Here is a 7,537-nt window from a genome sequence, read left to right as displayed (position 1 = left end):
GTGTGAGCGGGCGTGCATGTATGCGTCAGTTTTAGGACTTGAACCCAGGGCCTTGCTTACAATCTTGCTTTTCTTGGGCTCTACCACTTGAGTCACAAGCTCCACTTCCAGCTTTCTGGTGGGTGGTTGGAGACAAGAGTCTCCTGGACATTCCTGCCTGGGCTGGCTTTGAACTGAGATCCTCAGATCTCAGCGTCATGGGTAGCTAGGATTACAGGCTCACTATCTTTTTTTTTTGTTGGACATAGACTTGAACTCAGGGCCTGGTCAGTGCCCCTGAGCTTTTTTTTACTCAAGGCTAGCGCACTACCACGGTGAACCACAGTTTCACTTCCGGTTTTCTGGTAGTTAATTGAGTTGAGTCTCAAGAATTTCCTGCCTGGGCTGGCATTGAACTGTGATTCTAAGATCGCACCCTCCTGAGTTGTTAGGATTACAGGTGTGAGCGACCAGTGCCTGGCTCAATATCTTTTTTTTTTTTTTTGCCAGTCCTGGGGCTTGAACTCAGGGCCTGAGCACTGTCTCTGGCTTCCTTTTGCTCAGACTAGTACACTGCCAACTTGAGCCACAGTGCCACTTCTGTATATGTGGTGCTCAGGAATAGAACCTAGGGCTTCATGTATATGAAGCAAGCACTCTAGGCCATTTATTCCCAGCCCCATCTTTTTTTTTTTTTTAACTCACTCCTTCCTTCTTTCCCTCTCTCTTTCCCCTTCTTCCTCCTTTTCTTTTATTCCAGCCCTGGAACTTGAACTGGACCTGAGCACTGTCTCTGAGCTTTCTTTGCTTAAGGCTAACACTCTACCACTTGAGCCACAGCGCCACTTGAGCCACAGCGCTACTTCTGTTTTTTGTTTATTTTTAACTGGTTAAGAGTCTTATGGACTTTCTTGCCTGGGCTGGCTTTAAACCACAATCCTCAGATTTCAGCCTCCTGAGTATCTTATAGTTTTATGAGTTTTGTCTTTACATTTAGGTTTCTGAGCCATTTCAAGTTAACTTTTTGTTTATGGCATGAGATAGGGATCATGGTTTATTTTGTTGGTGGTGGTGTTTTGTTTTCTTTTTTTCTTTTCTTCTTTTTTTTTTTTTTTTTTGCCAGTCCTGGGGCTTGAATTAGGCCTGGGCACTGTTCTGAGCTTCATTTTTGCTCAAGGCTAGCACTCTGCCACTTGAGCCACAGCACCATTTCTGGCTCTTTCTGTTTATGTGGTGCTAAAGAATTGAACCCAGGGCTTCATGCCTGCAAGGTAAGCACTCTACCACTAAAGCCATATTCCCAGCCCCATTTTTTTTCTTTTTTTTTTTTTTTTTTTTTTTTTTTTTTTGCCAGTCCTGGGCCTTGGACTCAGGTCAGGGCCTGAGCACTGTTCCTGGCTTCTTTTTTGTTCAAGGCTAGCACTCTGCCACTTGAGCCACAGCGCCACTTCTGGCCGTTTTCTATATATGTGGTACTGGGGATTGAACCCAGGGCTTCATGTATATGAGGCAAGCATTCTTGCCACTAGGCCATATTCCCAGCCCCATTTTTTTTTCTTTTAAGGGGCTTGAACTCAGGGCCTGGGCGCTGTCCCTGAGCTGCTTTTGCTCAAAGCTAGTACTCTGTGATAGAGCCACACACAGCACCACTTGTAGCTTTTTCTAAGTGGTTTATTGGAGATAAGACTCTCACAGACTTTCCCTGTCTGGGCTGACTTCCAAACCATGATCCTCACATCTCAACTTCCTAAATAGCTAAGATTACAGACATGAGCTACCAGCACCTGGTTCATGGTTTTTTGTTTGTTTGTTTTTTCCTTTTTGTCAGTTGTAGGGCTTGAACTCTGGGCCTGGGCACTTTCCCTACGCACTGCAGCTCAAAGCTAGTGCTCTACCACTTGAGCTACAGCACCACTTCCAGTTTTTTGGTAGTTAATTGGAGATGAGTCTCATAGGCTTTCCTGCCAGAGCTGGCTTTGAACCTCGATCCTCGATCCTCAGTTCTCAGCCTCCTAAGTAGCTAGGATTACAGGTGTGAGCCACTGGGGCCTGGCTCTCCAAAATTATTTTGGTGATTCTAATTGGCATTTCCACAGACAACTTAGACTCTCTTTGATTATTTCTACCAAAAAAAGCATCTTTTTGTATACTTACTGGCCATTTGTATGTCTTCTTTTGTGAATTATTTGTTCAATTATTTTGCCTTTAGGCCTTGTTGTTTCTTTTTTTTTTTTTTTTTGGTGCTGGTGTTGAACTCAGGGCTTTGTGCTTCCTAAGTATATGCTGTACTATGGAGTTATATCTCCAGGCCCCCAGATACTTTCTTTTGCTTTATTATTCTTTCTGTGCCAGTTTTGGGGCTTAAACTTGGGGTCTGGGCACTGTCCCTGAGCTCTTTTTTTTTTTTTGCTTGAGATCTGGTGCTCTACCACTTTGAGCCACAGGTCTATTTCCTGTTTTTTTGGTGTTTGGTGATAAGAATCTCACTGACCTTCCTGTCCTGGCTGGCTTCAAACTGGGATCTTTAGATCTCAGCCTCCTGAGTGGCTAGGATTACAGATGTGAGCCACCAGTGCCATGCTGGGCTCCAAATCCTTTTCTACTTTAGCAAGATCCTGGTTTGCAAGGAATCATCCTTCCAAGTCTGTCTGCCCCCCACCCCACATCCCCTCCTCCTTCTGTAGCCCCTCCAGCTCATCGGGCTGAGCCGGAATCTGTGGGGAAAGGAGCAGGATTTCGGCTAAATATAAACCAGGCTGTTCCAGTTTCCAAATAGAACAAAAGGAGCAGGGTGTTAAGTTGATTTTTTTATAAATAAAAAGAGAGGGAGTGAGAGAATATTTTTTCGAGATGTTTAATAAAAAAAAAATCGCCTCGTGAGAGGCAGGAAAATCACTAAGCTGCAGTGGGAGGGTTTGGAGGAGGGAGGGGAGGAGAAGGGAGGAGGGAGGAACACTGCTTCATTTCTGCTGGATCTAAGTCCCTCTCCTGCCACTGGGGAGGGATGGGAGCACGGGGCATGGTGGGGGGGCAGGAGCGGGGAGGGCCCCTCGGAAGGAGAGGACCTGGAGGAGCCCAGTCATGGAAAGTTACTTGTATTGAGTGCCTGCTGTATGCCAAGGCCTGTACTAGGTCTTGCAGGGTCCCATAGCGGATGCTTTAGTGCTCTGTGAGCTAGTTGGGTACTAGCTGTTACCATGTTGCTCATGACCTCGTTCCTCCCTCCCCACCTCTTCTTCCATCACCCCCAGCAGCTCTAAACCCCCAAGTCCAAGTGCATTCTCTTCTCAAGACCTGGCTACCCTGGGGCCTCCCTCACAGCCGTTCTCATCCTCTAGGGCCTGGGACCTGTGTCACTGTCACCCTGCCCACCTGATTAATAAAACCAAAGTTCTGATGGCCACTGCTTTTTCTCCAATACCAGATCCCTTCTGGAACAACTGGCTTGTTGGTTATGCCTCGCTGCTCCCCACCCCCACCACTAAAATACAAGCTGCCCCCAAATAATAAAATAAAAGCCCCATACAGAGACTCTTTCTGTCATCTGCAGCAGAGCCTGGCCCATGGTTGGCAAATGTGTATTTGTTAAATGAATAGAGAAGCAAATTTGGTTCAGAGAAGTAAAGTGACTTGGTCAAGGTCACACAGCTAGACAATGACAGAGCCAGGAGTAAGCCCCCCAATTGGATACCCTTCCTACTTTTTTTTTCTTTTTGGTCAGTTGTGGGGCTTGAACTCAGGGCCTGGACACTGTCCCTGAGCCTCTTTGTTCTTAAGGCTAGCATTCTACCACTTGAGCCATAGTACCACTTTCGGTTTTTGAGTGGTTAATTGGAAGTGAGTGTCGCAGGAACTTCTCTGCCCTGGCTGGCTTTGAACCATGATCCTCGAATCTCATTCTCCTGAGTAACTAGGATTACAGGCATGAGCCACCAACACCCGGCTCCTTTCTACTTTTGTATGGAGCTTCCAGTGTGGTAGATGGGGGGACTTCCAGTTAAGGGGGATAGAATATCCGAGGGGGGCTGCCAATGAAGCCAAATTGTTATCATTACATTAGTTCCTTTTTGATGGTCCTGAGGTTTGAACTCAGGGCCTCACACTGAGCAGGAATTCTACCACTTGAGCCATGCCTCCAGTCCTTTATGCTCCTCTTATTTCTCAGGTAGGGTATTATTACCTTCCCCCTACCCCCTGGTCTTCCTATTTGTGCTTCCCATGGAGCTGGGATGACAGGTCAGGCGCAGGGGGGCGGGAGGCAGCCCTGCAGCCTCTGGTGACTCAGTCATGCCTTTTCTGCTGATGTCAGGTGGTGTCTGGCCAGGCATCGCGTGGCCTTGGAGAAAGACGTGGCTCTCTCTGAGCCTCAGATTCTTCCTGTGTAAGGTAAAGGTGGAGAATTCACTGGGTTGTTTTTTTTTAGTTTAATTTTTCAAACTTTATTCCTTACATCAATAGAAAAAAGTAAAATTTCTCAAATTACTGATTTTTAGATAATGTTTACAATTGCCACCAAAAAGTTCAGTTTCACAAAAAATAATATTCAGTGATCTCTAAATGCAACTTTAATCCTTATTTTAAGGTAAGTACAATAACTTAATGCAATAAGCTGTAATCAAAAAGCTTGTATAGGGCTGGGGATATGGCCTAGTGGCAAGAGTGCTTGCCTCGTATACATGAGGCCCTGGGTTCAATTCCCCAGCACCACATATACAGAAAATGGCCAGAAGTGGCGCTGTGGCTCAAGTGGCAGAGTGCTAGCCTTGAGCAAAAAGAAGCCAGGGACAGTGCTCAGGCCCTGAGTCCAAGCCCCAGGACTGGCCAAAAAAAAAAAAAAAAGCTTGTATAATCTGAACTACAAAAGTGGTTTGTAGCTACATGTGGTTCTAATCAAGAAGACATTTCCACATCAAACATGTACTTACAGATATGTTAATGAAACTACCCCAAATTCCTACCCTGCCATCAACTTTTTTTTTTTTTTTTTTTTTTTTTTTTTTTTTTTTTTGGCCAGTCCTGGGGCTTGGACTCAGGGCCTGAGCACTGTCCCTGGCTTCTTCCCGCTCAAGGCTAGCACTCTGCCACTTGAGCCACAGCGCCACTTCTGGCCATTTTCTGTATATGTGGTGCTGGGGAATCGAACCCAGGGCCTCATGTATATGAGGCAGGCACTCTTGCCGCTAGGCCATATCCCCAGCCCCCCTGCCATCAACTTTTTAAGCCCTGCCATTCTTACTGCTGAAACCATTTATTTTTAGAAGCTTTAATCTAATCTGGGAAAATGAGATCTCCCAAAACTTAATAGTATGCTATAACTTCAATAAAGATTCAAAATTTAAACACAGAAGCATGATATGAAACAAAAAACTCCTTGTTATCTTTACAAAAGAATATTTAAACAAATTATCTTTTAAGGAAGATAAACATCCTTCCCCAAATGAGTTGTTTTCTCATGTCATCTCCTTAAAAGAAAAACCAATTCACTATTTTTAATAACCTCACACCACTGTTGTCTAAAAATTTCAGAACACATGAAACACTGTCTCAGCTTTAAGAGTCAAGAAAGGACATCTCCAATTCACATATTAAAAGCTACATCTATAGCTTATAATGGCCCAAATCTACCTAACACATAAATACAACATGATTTACAACACTTTAAGATACATGTAGTCATTAAAAGCCAATAAAGAATTCAAGTATATTCATATAAAGGCAAGAAATTAAAGGCTCAAGTGTAACTCTAAAATTAAGGACATGAAAATAAAGACTTTCTCAATCTTTTACTTACATGCTAGATATCAGGATAACCCTGAAGAAAGTACACAGTCATTATGTATGGCTTCCACAGAAGATAGTGAAATTTCAAACAGGTGTCAAGATCCATAGTTTGCTTCATCAAATGCTTTTCTAGCTCATTTCAACTCTTCATTCATAGTAAGTCAAATTTTCTTGGACCTTTTCGAATCAAGAAGACAATATCTTCAACTTGCACTCGACCTTGTCTTCCGATTGACATTGCTTTGTGAGTCATTTCAGTGATGAACTCTATGACAAGTTCTTCAAGAATGTCCACTGATTGAGTATAAGGATTCTGATCATCCCCAAATTCATACATCATACAATGTAATTATTTTGAAAAAAGCCTCTTTCTTTTACCCTGTCTACCTTCTGTACCTCCTCCAGTTTCTTCATTTTCCTCCTCAAAGGTGGAGTCTTCCTCCTCCTTGGCCATTCTGGGAGTTTGCCAAGCGCCAAACTCCTCACTGGGTTTTGAAGACTAGTGGTAACACAGAGGAAGCCAGGAAGCTGAACTTCAAGGATGTGAGGCTTACAGTAGAACAGGTAAAAGCCGTTGTTTCCTTACTTTCATCTCCTTCTGGATTACAACAAGCTTGAGCGCAGAGACTGTCACTCCATTAATTGAGCAACTACCATAAACCTGCACTCCAGGCTGCACACACAATGTTATTTTGTTCAGGCCTCATCTCAATTCTGTGGAGTAGGCAACATTACTATTACCATTTCCCTTTCCTGAAAAAAAAATTATTTTTGGCCGCTGGTGGTTAATGCTGGTGGCTTAATCCTAGCTACTCAAGAGGTTGAGATCTGAGGATTGCAGTTCAAAGCCAGCCTGAACAGGAAAGTCTGTGAAATTCTTTTCTCCGATTAATCACCAAAAAACTCAAAGTGGTGCTGTGGCTCAAAGTGGTTGAGTACTAGCCTTGAGCAGAAGCAGCTCAGAGACTGCGCCCAGCCCAGAGTTCAAGCCCATGACTACCACCAACAACAAAGTATTTAATTTTGGTGCCAGTCCTAAAATTTGAACTTGGAGCCTGAGTGCTATCCCAGAGATTTTTTTTTTTTTTTAACTCAAGACTAGCACTCTACCACTTGAGCCACAGCTCTATGTCTGGCTTTTTTGGTGGTAAACTGGAAATGAGTCTCATAAATTTTCCTGCTCTGGCTGGCTTGGAACTGAGATCCTCAAATCTCAGCCTCCTGAGTAGCTGGGATTACAGGTGTGAGCCACTGGCACCCAGCTTTTATTTATTTTATTTGTTTTTGTGCTGGTACTCTAGACCTTGCCCTTTCTTGGCTTGCTTGCTCACTAGTGCTCTATGTTTTGAGCCACTCCTTCCAGCCTGACCTTTTCTGGTCATTTTGGAGATGAACTCTCTTCAGACTTTTCCACCCCAACTGATTGCAAACTATAATCCTCCAGATCTCAGCTTCCTGATTAGATAGGATTACAAACATGAGCACCAACACTCAGTGCTAGGCCCATTTTACTCATGAGGAAAATAAAGCTACCATCAGTGTAGCGCCTTGCCCAGGGTCATAGGAAGTAGAAGAGCTGGGCCTGAAATCCAGGTGGGTCCCAACTATCAATGGATCCCAGCTTTGAAATAGTATACAGCCTTGCCTTTGGGAGCTGTTGACCCAGTGGACTTTGGTGATACCGGGAGTAGAGTCTGGAGGAGGAGAGAGGGATGGGGTGAGAAAGGATCATGATGAGAAGCAGAGGCCCAGCTTGGTCAAGAGAAGATGTTTTTGA

The 7,537-nt window shown here is 44.2% G+C and overlaps 1 pseudogene; it reads right to left on the bottom strand.

Annotated features, from left to right (window-relative positions):
• Nucleotides 1-5,855: 5,855 nt before the first annotated feature.
• LOC125347968 lies at nucleotides 5,856-6,214 on the bottom strand (annotated as a pseudogene).
• Nucleotides 6,215-7,537: the final 1,323 nt, after the last annotated feature.

Source organism: Perognathus longimembris, chromosome 3 (genome assembly GCF_023159225.1).
Source record: "Perognathus longimembris pacificus isolate PPM17 chromosome 3, ASM2315922v1, whole genome shotgun sequence".
NCBI lineage: Eukaryota > Metazoa > Chordata > Mammalia > Rodentia > Heteromyidae > Perognathus > Perognathus longimembris.
Note: the sequence above shows the minus strand (reverse complement) of the source record. Positions and strands in the feature narration are given on the sequence as shown.